This window comes from Chiloscyllium punctatum, chromosome 15 (assembly GCF_047496795.1).
Source record: "Chiloscyllium punctatum isolate Juve2018m chromosome 15, sChiPun1.3, whole genome shotgun sequence".
Classification (NCBI taxonomy): domain Eukaryota; kingdom Metazoa; phylum Chordata; class Chondrichthyes; order Orectolobiformes; family Hemiscylliidae; genus Chiloscyllium; species Chiloscyllium punctatum.
Genome location: NC_092753.1, coordinates 5209660 through 5225364, shown reverse-complemented (window position 1 = coordinate 5225364; position 15705 = coordinate 5209660). Strand labels below are relative to the sequence as shown.

General features: G+C 44.7%; 1 protein-coding gene across 5 annotated transcripts in view; it reads left to right on the top strand.

Moving 5' to 3' along the window:
* The window catches only part of shroom2a (shroom family member 2a), a 222176-nt gene that overhangs the window by 128456 nt on the left and 78015 nt on the right, over positions 1–15705 (top strand). Inside the window, exon 1 of one of the 5 annotated variants that reach the window (XM_072584505.1) lies at positions 8598–8627. The exons of the other annotated variants lie outside the window; for them this stretch is intronic. The gene's annotated coding sequence lies outside the window, so the exon portion shown is untranslated. Of the gene's footprint in view, positions 1–8597; positions 8628–15705 lie in introns of those variants that run through there. 5 annotated transcript variants of the gene reach the window in all.

Genomic DNA, 15705 nt, shown 5'->3' with positions numbered 1-15705 from the left:
GACCTCTGCCGCTCTCCACCTGAGCATCCCCTGATGTATTGGCCTTGCCAGTAGGACCCTAACTCCTGGAATTTGTTAGTCTAAACCTCTGTGCCTTTCTCTCTGGCTCCTTCCATAAGATGCTCTTTAAAATCTGTGTCTTTGGACAAGTTTTTGATCACCTCCCCTAATTTCTCAACATTTAGCTTAGCGTACGTTCCTTTGTCTGATTATTTTCCCATGATGTCCCATGCTTTGCTACATGCAAGGTGCTGTATAAATGCAAGTTGCTAAATCTTGGAATCCATGCAGAAAAGTTAAACGTCCTTGTTCCTATTAATTTGTGTCTGTGTCCATTTGTTAGTACAAACAGATCTTGTATTTCTGATTCAGAATATATCCTTTTACAAAATAATAGGTGCCTTTCAGCTTCCAGTCATAGCATCACACAGCTCAGAAACAGACCCTTCGGTCTAACTTGTCCGTACCAACCAGCTACCACAATCATCCCATTTGCCAGCATTCGGCCCTTATCCCTTCCTATTCATATCCTCATCCAGATGCCTTTTAAACTTCATAGTTGTACCAGCCTCCACCACTTACTCTGGCAGCTCATTCCATACACCTACCACCCTCTGCATGAAAAACTTGCCTCTTAGGTCTCTTTTATATCTTTCCCCTCTCCCCTTAAACTTATGTCTTCCAGTATTGGATTCCCCCACCCCAGGGAAAAGATCTCGTCTAGTTACCCTATCCATGTCCCTCACAATTTTATTAACCTCTTTAAGGTCACCCCTCAGCCTTTGGTGCTCCAGGGAAAACAGCCCCAGCCTGTTCAGCCTCTCCCTATAGCTCAGATCCTCCAACCCTGGCAACATCCTTGTAGATCTTTTCTGAACCCTCTAAAGTTTCACAACATCCTTCAGCAGGGAGCCGGAATTCCGAAAGTGGCCTCGCTAATGACCTGTACTGTCCAAATATGACATCCCAACTCCTGTGCTCAATGCACTGACCAATGAAGGCAAGTGTGCCAAATGCCACCTTCACCAGCCTGCCTACCTGTCACGCCACTTTCAAGGGACTATGCACCCCCTCTCCAGTCCGACAAAATGTGAGATCACATTCACCGCCTGAACCAGATCTCTGGGACGTGGAGTCTGTCAGTTTAACCCTTGGTGTGAAATCCTTTGACGAAGGATGTTTTGTGGAGTTGAACCAATCAGCATGAAGGAATGCGAATTGGAATATCAGATTAATGTGCTGTAGCTGCCGCCGAAGCAAGGGGAAAGTTGGAAATTCCTATCTGGGGACTGTTGACGGCAGTCATTGCTCTTGGGCGATTAACTGCATTAGGAAAATTCCTTTCAAGGACAGATGGCATGTGGTCTGATTGTTAGCGCTGAAGGTTTGGATGCTGGAAGCTGAGTGTTTAATTGTGAAACACATTCAGTCATAACAAGGAGGATGTTAGACCCCACCCCCATGCCTGTGAGCTACATCTGGTTTTGTGTTGATAACAGCAACAGCATTTGCGCAGCAGCTATTACATGGTAAGGTGCTTCGCAGAGACGTTATGAGGTGTTTTTGTTAATTATGTCAGTACAATTTGAGATGTGGGTGTCACTGGCTAGGTCAGCCTAGTCCTGGTTGACCTTGGTGAACTGCCATTAGGAAGGGAGATCAAGGATCATGACCTAACGACAGTGATGCAATGGTCATCTACTTGGAGAGGAACTTGGGGCCCCACGCATTGGCTGCCATATCCTTCAAGGCGATAGAGGTCATGGGTGGTGCTGTTGGAGGAGCCTGGGTAATTCAATGCAATGTATCTGGTAAACATTGTGCGTCATGGTGAAGGGTGTCAATGTTGAAGGTGGGGATAGGGTGCCAATCTAGAGGGGATGCTTTTTGGATGTTGTTGAGTTTCTTGAATGCTGGTGGGGAGTATTCCATCAGAATCCTGAATTCAATGCAGAATATCCAGCCCTTGTTCTCACAGTATTTCGATGGTTGGTCTAGTTGAGATTCTGGTTGATTGTAAGGTGTTGATAGTGGGGGAATTCAGTAGTGGTGATGCCACTGAATTTAAGGGGTGATTCCCTTTTTCAGAGAGGATTGTTGCTCGGAACTTGTGTACTGGGAATTTACCTTGGCAGCTATCAGCCCAAGCCTGGGTATCATCCTGGGTTTTGGAGGGATATGGACTGGGTGTTGTCGGAAGCTAGGGAAGTGATTGCTGGGCCCCTTGCTGAGATATTTGTATCATTGATAGTCACAGGTGAGGTGTCGGAAGACTGGAGGTTGGTTAACGTGGTGCCGCTATTTAAGAAAGGTGGTAAGGAGAAGCCAGGGAACTATAGACCAGAGCCTGATGTCAGTGGTGGGCAAGTTGTTAGAGGGAATCCTGAGGGACAGGATTTACACAAATTTGGAAAGGCAAGGAATGATTAAGGGATAGAGCGTGGCTTTGTGTGTGGGAAATCATGTCTCATAAAGTTGATTGAGTTTTTTGAAGAAGTAACAAAGAGGGCAGAGTGGTGGACATGATCTATATGGACTTCAGAAAGGCGTTCGACAAGGTTCCTCATGGGATACTGGCTAATAAGATTATATCTCATGGAATACCAGGGCAACTAGCCATTTGGATAGAGAACTGGCTCAAAGGTAGAAGACAGAGGGTGGTGGTGGAGGGTTGTTTTTCAGACTGGAGGCCTGTAATCAGTGGAGTGCCACAAGGATCGGTGCTGGGTCCTCTACTTTTCATCATTTTTGTAATTGATTTGGATCTGAACATAGGAGGTATAGTTAGTAAGTTTGCAGATGACACCAAAATTGGAGGTGTAGTGGATAGCAAAGGAGGTTACTTCAGATTACAACAGGATCTTGTTCAGATGGGCCAATGGGCTGAGGAGTGGCAGATGGAGTTGAATTTAGATAAATGTGAGGTGCTGCATTTTGGGAAAACAAATCTTAGCAGGACTTATACACTTAATGGTAAGGTCTTGGGGAGTGTTGCTGAACAAAGAGACCTTGGAGTGCAGGTTCGTAGCTCCTTGAAAGGGGAGTCGCAGGGAGATAGGATAGTGAGGCGGTGTTTGGTATGCTTTCCTTTATTGGTCAGAGTATTGGGTACAGGAGTCGGGAGGTCATGTTACGGCTGTACAGGACATTGGTTAGGCCACTTTCGGAGATGTAAAAGGATGTTGCCAGGTTTGGAGGATTTGAGCTACAGGGAGAGGCTGAACGGGCTGGGGCAGTTTTCCCTGGGGCGTCGGAGGCTGAGGGGTGACCTTTTAGAGGTTTATAAAATCATGAGGGGCATGAATAGGATAAGTACACAAGGTCTTTTCCCTGAATTGGAGGAGTCCAGAACCAGAGGGCATAAGTTTAGGGTGAGAGGGGAAAAATTTAAAACGGACCTAAGGGACAATATTTTCACATAGAGGATGGTGCGTTTATGGAATGAGCTGCCGGGCTGGTACAATTGCAACATTTAAAAAGCATCTGGATGAACAGGAAGGTTTTGGAGGGATATGGACTGGGTGCTGGCAAGTGCGACTAGAATAGGTTAGGATATCTGGTAGACATGGACGAGTTGGACCGAAGAGTCTATTTCCGTGCTGTACATCTCTATGACTAAATCAGAGTTGACCCTTCCTCGAAACATTAACTCTGATTTCTTCCTGCCGATGCTGCCAGAGCTACTGAGCTTCTCCAGCAATTTTTGTCTGTGTTTCCCATTTCTATCATCCGCAGTGCTCTTGGTTATTCTTTAATTCCAATTGTTCCTTACTGTTGATGCCTAGCATGGGGGAGGGAATGGTGAATGCTTTCAGCTCCAATGACTTCTGCCGGCCTTCAGGGGGAGCTCCTGTACCACAGCTTGCATGTCACCATCTGCTGGGAAGGGAACTGTACTGTCCACCCAACATTCAGATCAATTGAAGATGGTTTGCCTTTTTACCCCAACCTGCCCCCAAAGGTGGAGCCGTTTAGAACAACAGATAGGGCTACGCTTCCAGCTTAGTGCAGCAGCATGGTCGTGGACATCGTACTGAGGGCTAGACCAGGCCTGAAGCCTGTCATGTGCTGAATTTAGCTGGGGCAAGGATTGAGATCAGGACAGGCAGAGGGAGAGTAGAGTAGTGTCCCCCAGGTTCTCAGGTCTATCTAATTTGGAGACCTTGTTTGTGCTTGTTATAGTTAATGGTAGTGTTGTGATGGAGCCACTTTGCTCAGCATCATCCAACATTACCCAACACTAAGGGTAATGACTAGATCACCTGTTTTCAGTGATGTTCCTTGATAGATATATTTTATCTCAGACTTCAAAAGATCTCCCCTGTTTTCCTTTGGAATATCCAAGAGGACAAATGCAAATTTTAACCTCTCGTGTGAAAGGTGGTATTGGAGGCCGTGCAGCCCTCCCTCAATATTGTGCTGACCCTATCGGTGTGGATGTAATTTTCAGCTCCCGGGAGTCTTGACCTATCTTGTTCATAGACAGGGGTGTTACCAATTTAGCTACAGCCGACATTTGAACAGAGGCAGCTGAGGCGTGCCATGTGTGAGAGAGTGATTTCAGAGCAGCCAATTCTGGAACTGCCCAAGGACGACAGCTGAGTGAAGCTTTGCAAGCGGTCAGCAAATAGCCACCAACTGGATGAAGTGAATTCCTCTGAACAGCCAGTGGTAACAAGGCTACAAATTGAGAAAGAATGAGTTAAGACCTGAGAAGGTGTCAGTGGGAGTCCCAGTGGTTACTCTCAAGTGCCTTGACGTTGCTAAACAGCATTGGGCTTTTAGTTTTGTTCTGTGCACCAGCTGTTCTCTCGCATGTTAAAAGTGAAGGGCAGATCACATTTTTCTGTGCACAGGCTGGTCTGTCGCACATTAAAAGACAGGGACAGCTCACCAGGATAAGTGAGGACTGGATCGGTTACATGGAACAGGAGCTTGTGCAGATGGTGTTTGGAGTGAGCGGAGGGAGGGATTGAGGATTTATACTTCCCCCTTCCCTGGATGGAACATGATCTATTGCAGCCCATGGGTCAGCTTGTGATCGCATTGATTTGGAAAGCAGCCATTATCATGGTTTGAGAAAGAGGTGGAGCAGATTGTGGGTTGGAGGTGGAGACAAGTACTTAGTGTGTTTACAAAGCAGCTTTGTGTGACCTTGCTAGGTCAGCACTTTTAATTTCTGTTAACCTACGCATAAGTATGAGCTGAGCCCCTGACCCTGAGGCTGTTGCAGAGATCTTTCTTCACTCAGAAGTCACACTTCACCCCTTCTGTTTACAGAAATGCCTCAGCTTGTGTTCAGATTGCAGTCTTAGAAAGTATCTGAGGACTGGCATGGTGCCCTAGTGGTTAGCACTGCTGCCTCACAGTGCCAGAGTCCTGGGTTTGATTCCAGCCTTGAGTGACTTTGTGTGGAATTTGCACATTCTCCCCATGTCTGTGAGGGTTTTCTCCAGGTGCTCTGATTTCCTCCCACAGTCCAATGATGTGCAGGTTAGGTGGATTAGCCATAGGAAATGCAGGGTTACAGGAATAGGGTGGAGTGCTGTTCAGAGGTTGGGTGCAGACTTGATGGGCTGAATGGCCTTTTCTCACACTGTTGGGATTGTATGATTCTATGAACCAGAGCAAAAGATTTCCGTGATGTTGACACTGTCACATTGTTTGAAGAGAGAATGACTTGCATTTGTCTAGCACCCTCTGCAATCTCAGGTCATTACATTCCATAGCCAGTGAGATACTTTCTGAAGCATAGACTCTGTTGTAAGGTACAAAATGCAGCAGCCCATATGGATACAGCAAATAAGTTTGAGACAGACTCTTCGAGGAGTTTTGAGAAGTAGAAATATTCACCAGGGGAACAAGTTTGGTTTTAGAATTAGTGCCTTGGAATCTTTTCAAGTACCTTGGTTTAAAATCTCATCCAAAAGCTGGCACCCCCTACAGTGCAGCATGTAGCTCGCAGGTATGTTCTCATCTCTGACCTGCTGCCTACTGCCAAATGACACACTGCAAGACTTCTAAGAGAGTGGTATTGATAGTCTTGTGATCCAACAATAGTGGCAAGTTGAACAGTGTTTCACCCAACTTTGTGCATCGTAGTCATTGAATACTCCAGTGCACCTGCAATGACAGACAACACATTCTGGTCTGGCAGTTCAATAATTTCTTCGATGCACGGTGCTGGAAGAGAGCCTCCGATCGTGGAGAAAGGGGTGGAAAATAGGGAGCTACCCCGGTCATTCTCTCATCAGCCTGTCAATATTCTGTCAATTTCCAGGCGATGAGCTGGCAGAGATCGAATACAATTTTTTAAAGAAAGATAATCACTTGTTCATGGTCCTTGACAGGATGCTTTTAACAAATTTTTAAACTAATAGATTTAACTAATAAAGATAAGCAAGGACAATGCTGTAGTGCAGTACTGAGGGAGTGCTGCACTGACAGAGATACCAGGTCCTTCAGTGGGATGTTCAGCTGATACTATGTCTGCTCTTTCAAGTTGACCTTCAAAATGTGAAGCGAGAGGCTGTCTCTTAATGTCTAAAACTGAACCCTGAAGGGAAAGCTGGGTTTCCCCCACTTCATCTCATACTTGGGAAAGACTTGCTTCCAGTTTGTGGAAGGGTAAGGCGGAGCCCTCTGGAAGAAGTAAACACATCGAGGGAGCACTCACTGAAAGACAGGACACGAGGAAGCTCAGAGGAAGAGAAGGATCATGTGATGCTTGTCCACAAATCCCTGAAGGACAGGTTAATAGGGTGGTTAGGAAAACAGGCAGAGCCTTTATCAGTCAATGTGTAGATTGTACGAACAGGGAGGTCAGATTTGAGCTGTGCAGAATTTTGGTTAGGCCACAGCTAGAGTATTGTGTGCAGATCTGGCCCCCCCACTTTAGGAAGGATTTGATTGTATGCAGTGGGTGCTGAGGAGCTTCACCAGGATGTTGCCAGAGTGGAGCCTTTCAATGATGAAGAGAGGCTAGATAAGCTCAGGTTGTTTTCCTTGGAGCAGGGAAGTTTGGAGGTGAACCTGATAGATGTGTATAAGATTACAAGGAGCGGGTGAATAGAAAGCAGCTGTTCCTCTTAGTTGAAGGGTCGGCAACAAGGGGCCATGATTATAAAGTGAACAGGCAGGTTTAGAGGGTATTACAGGAGAAGACATTTCACCCAGAGGGTGGTGTGAATCTGGAATGTACTACCCAAGAGGGAAATTGAGTACAGTAGCGCCTCGACTTATGAACTTAATCCATTCCGGGACCCGGTTCACGAACCGAAAAGTTCGCAAACTGAATCAATTTTTCCCATTGTCCGGATAGCGTAAGAATGCTTGGACAGCTGTTCACAGCGCACGTGCCAAAGACTAACTGAATGAGATCACGCGGGGCCCGAGAGCTTTTGCGTTCAACGAGCGCGTAGCAAAGCAGAACAATGAAACCACGTGGTCACACGCGGGCTTTTTGTGTTCATACCTTCGTTCGTACCTTGAATTTCGTACATACGTTGAAGCAAAATTTTACATAAAATCCTGTTCGTAAACCGATTTGTTCGTGAATGGGGTCGTTCATATGTCGAGGTGCTACTGTACTTGGATGGGCACTTGACCAGGGGAGCAACTTGGGTTTTAGAATTAGTGCCTTGGAATCTTGTATAGTAGCTTGGTTTAAAATTTCATCCAAAATCTGGCACCTCCTACAGTGCAGCACGTCAGCTTGGAGATAGTTCCACCTAGAAGAGACTGTCTCAAGGTTATTTGTTGTACGTGTATGAGCTGCTGCATTTTGTACCTTACAACAGAGTCCATGCTTCAGAAAGTATCTCATTGGCAATGGAATGTAACGGTCTGAGATTGCAGAGGGTGTTAGACAAATGCAAGTCATTCTCTCTTCAAACAATGGGATAGTGTCATAATATTCAAGGCTGAGGGAAACAAGTGTCGATTTAGTGTAGTTTTGGAGGTATAGACTCAATGGGCCAAAGGGACTCTTCTATACTCTATAATTCTAAATGCAAAGAAATTCTCCCAACATCATGGCCAATATTCATCCTTCCACTTAACTGATAGATTCAGTGCTGCTGACTACAATTCCAAAAGATACATAATTGGTTATAAGTCTTTCTCTATCCCATCTCTCTTTGTGTCTCAATCTCTCTGTCTCTCTCTCTCCCCCTTTCTCTTTGTGTCTCTCTCTCCTTGTCTTTCCCCGTGTCTCTCTCTTTCAGTGTGTCTCTCTCTCCCTGTGTTTCTATCTCTCTTTCTCTCTCCCCATTCTCTGTCTCTTTCTCTCTCTGTGTCTCTCTCTATGTGTCGATCTGTGTGTGTGTGTGTCTCTCTCTCTCTCTCTCTCTCTCTCTGCGTTGCTTTAACTGGTGTGTTCAGTCCTCTCCAGGTTGCAGTGCAGTCTGTGCAGCTGGTGTCCAGGTGTAATTCCCTCCACTGCGCTGTTTACACACACAGACTGAGATTACGATGGCCTCTGTGTGTCGGGCCTTCAGGTTTCCATGGCAGCCTTTTACATCAGCTGGCCTTGGGCAGTGCCTATTGGGTGACAGCGGCAGTGAGTTGCAGAAGCCGAGGTGTAAATGGTTCAGGAACCGAGGCCAGCGAACTGGGAGAGAAAGGCTGTGAGTCACCTCGGCTGCTGGGTGCATTGGAGAGGAATACCCGGGGTGGAGGGCAGGAGGGGGACACAGTACCAAACATGCAGCATCGTGACATTGGTCTGGTTTTGTTTACAGATGTTGTTCTTGGCTCTGCTTGCCGAGGCCTTGAGAGTCACGAGCAACTATTTCAGCAGCGTTGTTTGAGGAGGAGAGCAAAGGTCAGACTGCCTGAGGGCGATTAGTGAACCGGTTTAGTGCATTGTGTCAACTCAGTCCCTGTCCTCCACCATTCACTAAGACATGGTTGGTCTGATCATTGAAAATTCCTAATAACCTTGCATCCATTTGCTCATTAAGAGTCTACCCCTGCTTTAAAAAGATTCAAAGACTGGCTCCACTGCTTCTTGAGGAAGAGAGTTTCAAAGATTTGTAATCCCCTCCTAAACGAAATTCTCCTGGTCTCTGTCCTAATTGGGCAAATTGCTGATTTTTAAATAATGATTGCTCAGTGTCCCATCGAAGAGGACGCTCTTTCCACGTCTATCCCATCAAGTTGACTCTTATATCAACCAAGTCACCTCTTATACTTCAAAACTCCAGCCAAAACAAGCTTAAGAGCTTCAACCCTTCCTTGTAAGACAGCCATCCAGCCCAGGTATTAGGGGAAAGTGAGGACTGCAGATGCTGGAGATCAGAGTCGAAAGTGTGGTGCTGGAAAAGCACAGCTGGTCAGGCAGCATCCGAGGAGCAGGAGAATTGACATTTCGGGCAAAAGCCCTTCATCAGGCATTAGCCTGGTAGAGCTTATCAGAACAGTCTCTGACACAATTCCATCCTTCCTCAAATAAGTTAACCAACCTTGAATAACTGAAGCATAACCTCCTAACTTTTATACTCACTGCCCCTCTGATAAACCATGTATTCCTTCAGCTTTCCCAGCTACTTACATTTCTAGCCTTTTGTGATTCACGCACTAGGACCAAAATTGGATATATAGTGGACACCTTAGAGCACAACGGGATCTTGATCAGATGGGCTAATGGGCCAAGGAGGGGCAGATGGAGTTGAATTTAGATAAATGTGAGGTGCTGCATTTTGGAAAGGCCAAATCAGGGCAGGACTTGTACACTTAATGGTAAGGTCCTAGGGAGTGTTGCTGAACAAGGAGAACTTGAAGTGCACATTCATAGTTCCTTGAAAGTGGAGCCGTAGGAAGATAGGATAGTGAAGGGGGAGTTTGGTATGCTTTCCTTTATTGGTCAGTACATTGAGTACAGGAGTTGGGAGGTCATGTTGAGGCTGTACAGGACATTGGTTGGGCCACTTTTGGAATATTGCGTTCAATACTGGTCTTCCTGCTATAAAACTTGAAAGTGTTCAGAAAAGATTTACAAAGATGTCACCAGAGTTGGAGGGTTTGAACTATAGGGAAAGGCTGAATGGGCTGGGGCTATTTTCCCTGGAGTATCGAAGGTGAAGGGAGGACCTTATAGAAGTTTATAAATCATGAGGAGAATGGATAGGGTGAATAGCTAATAAGGTCTTTTCCTCAGTGTAGGGGAGTCCAAAACTAGAGGTCATAGGTTTAAGGTGAAAGGGGAAAGTTTTAAAAGGAACCTAAAGGACAACTCTTTCATCCAGAGGGTGGGACAGCGAAGAAGGTTACCTCAGAGTACAAAGGGATCTTGATCAGAGGGCTAATGGGCCGAGGACCGGCAGATGGAGTTTAGTTTAAATAACTTTGAGGTGCAGCACTTTGGAAAGGCAAATCAGGACAGGACATATACACTTAATGGTAAGGTCCTGGGGAGTATTGCTGAACAAAGGCACACTGGGATGCAGGTTCATAGCTCCTTGAAAGTGGAGTCGTGGGTAGGATAGTGAAGAAGGCGTTTGGTATGCTTTCCTTTGTTGGTCAGACAATTGAGTATGGGAGTTGGGAGGTCATGTTGTGGCTGTACAGGACATTGGTTAGGCCCTTTTTGGAATATTGCGTGCAATTCTGGTCTCCCTGCTATAGAAAGGGTGTTGTGAAACTTGAAAGGGTTCAGAAAAGATTTACAAGGATGTTGCCAGGATTGAAGGATTTGAGCTCTAGGGAGAGACTAAATAGGGTGGGGCTATTTTCCTTGAAGTGTTGGAGAAGAGAAAGATTTTAAAGGGACGCAATGGGCAACTTTTTCATGCAGTGGGTGCTGCGTGTATGCAATGGAAATGGTGGAGGCTGGTACAATTACAACATTTAACAGGCATCTGGATGGGTATATGAATAGGAAGGGGTAAAGGGATATGGGCCAGGTGCTGGCAAATGGGATTAGATTAATGTAGGATATCTGGTTGGCATGGACGAGTTGGACCAAAGGGTCTGTTTCCATGCTGCACATCTCTATGGTGCCCAGATCCTTCTGACTGTCAGAGATCTGCATCCTCTCCCCATTTGGATCACTTATTTTATTCCTTCTATTAAAATTAACAATTCTACACTTTCCGACATTATATTCCATTTGTCGCATCTTTGTCCACTCACTTAATACAAGTCGGTCCTAGTATAATGTGCGTTTCTTCAGCGGGAATTGGCTTATATGTGATTGAAGAATTTCAGCCATTATTTGTAGAATGCAAGCTTTCCTTACCTGTATTGACTATAATGTGTTTCCGACCCCATTTGTTTAAATGGCGTGGCTATGGTGCAATTTTCTTATAACTCGAGATTGCACAAGAACGGAACAATCACATTATATCAGAACCAACTGTATATCAGTATCCCTTTGTAGCCTCCTCATGTTATCACCACAGCTTACTTCCCTATCTATCTTTGCATCATAAGCAGATTTACTAGCCATACTTTTGGTCCCTTCATCCAAATCATTTATATAAACTGGAAACAGTTGAGGTTCCAGCATAGACCCCCGTGGCACACCTTTTGTTACCTCATTCCAATCAGAAGATGACCTTGAAATGTAAACTGTGCGATGTCTGTCTTAATTTGTGAACATTCTTTATTGCAAGTTTAGGTTTTGTGGTTTCTGAACTAGTAACTGGTAAGTTTTCTATGTGCTAATGTGGATAATTAACTTGGAAATGTTTCTGCAGCCACGGTGATTTCTTGTAAATCGACTTTTGAGACCTGGCTTTAGAGTAACAGGGTTTCTATGTGTTACTAATGGACTTCTAATTATTCTTGATTGTTTTGTGGTTTGGTAAGATAAATAATGGGGTCTCAAAGTTTGTTAGAGTCTTCAGAAATGTCTTTCTAACCCTAAGGTATACTGCAAAGCTTAGACAGGGTGACTTTTGCACTAGAATCTTTACTTTAAGGTTTGGGCATTCTTTGGATTAGGATAGGTGTATGGAGCAGTGCTCCTGAGAAGGGAAAACTATTGGAAAGACTAGATTTTCTTGTAATGAGAAGTTACTGTTAGTCCAAGACCAGAATCGTTGGGATAAAATGCTGAAAAGGTTACTTAAAGCAGATCACATTTAAGCAGATGTATAATAGCTCCAGCAAGAAGCTATCTACAGTTCTAGTCTAAAAGTTGAAGTCACAGGTGACTTAAATCTCAATAAGGTGACAGATGTAATAATTCTGATGCGAGTATTGTATGAGTGGTGCTTCAGTGTACTGTGTATTTTGGGTACAGTACAAAAGCTGTTTTGTTTTAATTTATGCACTTTGAGATTAATGAGATTATACTTTACGCTGCAATCAAAATCTTTGAATCTGTATTATAATTAGATGGTTTGGTTTATTGTTCTTCACCTTCATTTCTCTTGTTCATAAACTTCTGTTTTATTGTTAACAATATCTGCAGCATTACATGCTTAAGCTTCAGTGAGAGACCCACTTTGTTAAAACCAAAACAAATTAATATATGATCTATCAAGCCAGGTTCCTGCCTTGGATCTGACTTGTCCAGAATTAACATTAGCTGGGATCCATCATGAACTTTTATTATCTGTATTAACCTTTGGATGTAGCAGATTTCAGATGTGTTGTTACATGAAGATCCCATCTGCCCCCTCTGGTGGGTGTAGAAGATGCCATGCCATTATTTCTCCCTCAGTTTCTCACTTCTTGATAGAGGGGCTTGTCATGCACACACTGGCCTGCTGTGTTTCCCTGCGTGATAACTCTGACTGCACTTTGTAAGAACTTCACTGGACAGAAAACACTTTGGGATGTGTTGAGGTGAGCCAGAGCCATTGAGTCACGCAGCATGGAAACAGACCCTTCGGCCCAACCAGTCCATGCTGTCCCATTTTCCCAAACCAACCAAGTCCCACCTGCCTGTGCTTGGCCCATATCCCTCCGAACCTTTCTTATTCATGAACTTATCCAAGCATCTTATCAATGCTGTAACTGTTACCTACATTCATCACTTCCTCCGGAAGCTCAATCCTCACATGAACTACTCTCTGTAAAAGAAAAATTTAAAAATATGCTGCAAGTCTTGAAATCCCCCACCCTGGGAACAAGCCACCCGCCATTAACTCCATCTATACCCCTCATGACTTTATAAACTCCTGTAAAGTTGCCTCTCAATCTCTTACACTGCAGTGGAAAAAAGGTCCAACCTCTCCTTAAAACTCTAATGCTGTAGTCTTGGCAAAGCTCTTCTGAACCCTCTCCAGGTTGATAATATCCTTCTTATAACAGTGCGACCAGAACTGGGTGCAGTGGCTGTTTAAATGCAAGAGCTGTCTTCTGTGGTAATCCTTTTGGGCGTTTTTACCAAATCGGTTAAATTTAATTTATTGCCGTGGAATTTGAGCTAGGAGAAAGTGAGGACTGCAGATGCTGGAGATCAGAGCTTAAAAATGTGTTGCTGGAAAAGTGCAGCAGGTCAGGCAGCATCAAAGGAGCAGGAGAATCGACGTTTCGGGCATAAGCCCTTCTTCAGGAATTTGAGCTCCCAACCTGTGGGTTTCCGAACAGCCTGCCCTGACAGGAGCAAAGAAAGCAATGATACTGCTTTTGCCCAGTAGAGTTCTCTTTTCCGAATCTTGGGCTGGGGTCAAATAATTCGGCATTATTGAGGTGACCCGAGAGAGCCTGCTGTTGACCCCGGCAGCATCTTTCTCGTGTAGACTGAGATCAAGGCAATGAGGTGGGGTAGAAGGAGCATGTTGGAATGTAATTGTGGGTTAGCCTGTGATTTGGTGAGCGGTTTTTGTTTTAAAGACTCCCAAGCTTGGAAGAGGAAAAAGGCATTGGGTGTTGAGAGTCCGGGGGTTTATGAGGAGACGCGAACGTTTTTAAGAGTTTGATGGAATTCAAAACATAAACGCATCAGCCAAGGTCGTCTTGAATGCAAGAAAAGTCTTCAAGAGTTGACTGGTCAACTTTTGCTCAAATGTTTGTATGTAATCACGTACATTTGCATAGCACCTTTGCTGCACTAAAAGCATCATGTGTTTCACAAGGGTATTCAGATGAACTTTGCCACTGAGCCATTCATTGGGGCAGATTGCTGTAGAGGCAGATTTTGATGGAGGGAGAGGGGCAGACAGAGAGACAGGACGTCTAAAGTGGAATTGTCAGCGTTAGGTTCTCAGGAGCTGGATGTACAGCAGCCACTGGTCGAACACGAGATCAAGAGATTAGGATTAGAAGAGCATGGCTCCCTCCAGGTTGTAGGGCTGGGGGGACAATTCACGAGAAAGGGCAAAGGGAACACCAGGGTGGCAATTTAAAAATTGAGCTCTTTGCTGTTCTGGGAACCATTTATGTCTGAGATCAGAGAGGTGTTGTGTGACCACAGCTGGCTGCCAGTTAGAATGTGCTTCTGGCTTCAATATTTACATTTCCCTTTCCTTATAATTCACTCATTTCCTGACAATCGGAGATAAAAGAGTGGGCCCTGGAATGATGTCACTGCCTGTCACGACACAAATGTTATTGTGAGTGATGGGTGTAATAGGGAAGTCAAAATCCACCATTACAGCAGGGGACTGACAGTGTGAATAATTGCTGCAAATTGATTGTTCCAATCTGTTGGGATAACATTTCTATTAGGACACCCTGCTCCACAACTAACCAGAGCACAGAGTCTACTCATTCACATCCTGCTCTCAGATGAAATTACAGAAGTTTCAGCTGCTCAAACGCATCAGGAAAGTGATTTTCACACACTCATGTGTGCATCCAGACTATCACAAACACGTACTATCTCACACCCTCCAGCATGTACACTCTCTGTCTCTTTATGTCCCCCACACACATCCTCTTTCTGTCCCTGTCTCACACATGCACACAATGAACTCTTACCCACTCTGTTTCACCCCTGTAGGTAGGCAGACAGACAGACGCACACATACACACACACTTACACACAGTGTTTCTCATAGACACTCAATCTCTTTCTCACTGGCACACTCTCTTGCACATACTCCACCTCTGTCTGTCTCTCTCACATACATGCACACACACTCTGTCTCTTTTTCTCATACACACACACTCTCACTCACGCACACAGGCTCTGTCTCTTATACGCACATGAACATATATTATCTCTGTCTCTCATACACACACTGTATGAATTTCAGATTTATGTAAGGTCAGCTTTAATGACTCGATGTGGAGGTGCTGGTGTTGTACAGGGCTGGACAAAATCAGTTAAAACATGGTGTCATGTGACTTCCGACTTAATGAGATGAGGCAGAGACCGTCCAACAGTAAACTGGGAAAATCGGTAAATGGGTAAAATAACTGACGAACAGTGGAGCATGTTTAAAGGAACATCTAACGCAATACAGAATCAAGTTACTTCGCAGAGGGGAAAATGTCCCACTCCACAGAAACAACAGCCAAGGAGATTGAAAGACATCAGAGACAGCATTAAACTCACCAACAAGGCTTATTAAAATGCAAAGGACAGCACAGATCCTACTGAATGGGAGAGATGAAAGACCAGAAAAGGACCACAAAGCAGCTTATAAGAGCTACTAAAAAAAATAATTATAAGAAACTTGCCAGGGATGACAAATCAATAAGAAGAAATTTCCAGTTACATAAAAGGAATGCGAGTGGTCAGGAGCAATGTTGACCCATTAAAGACTGCAAATGGCAATATTATCAATAACTATGGGGAATGGTAGA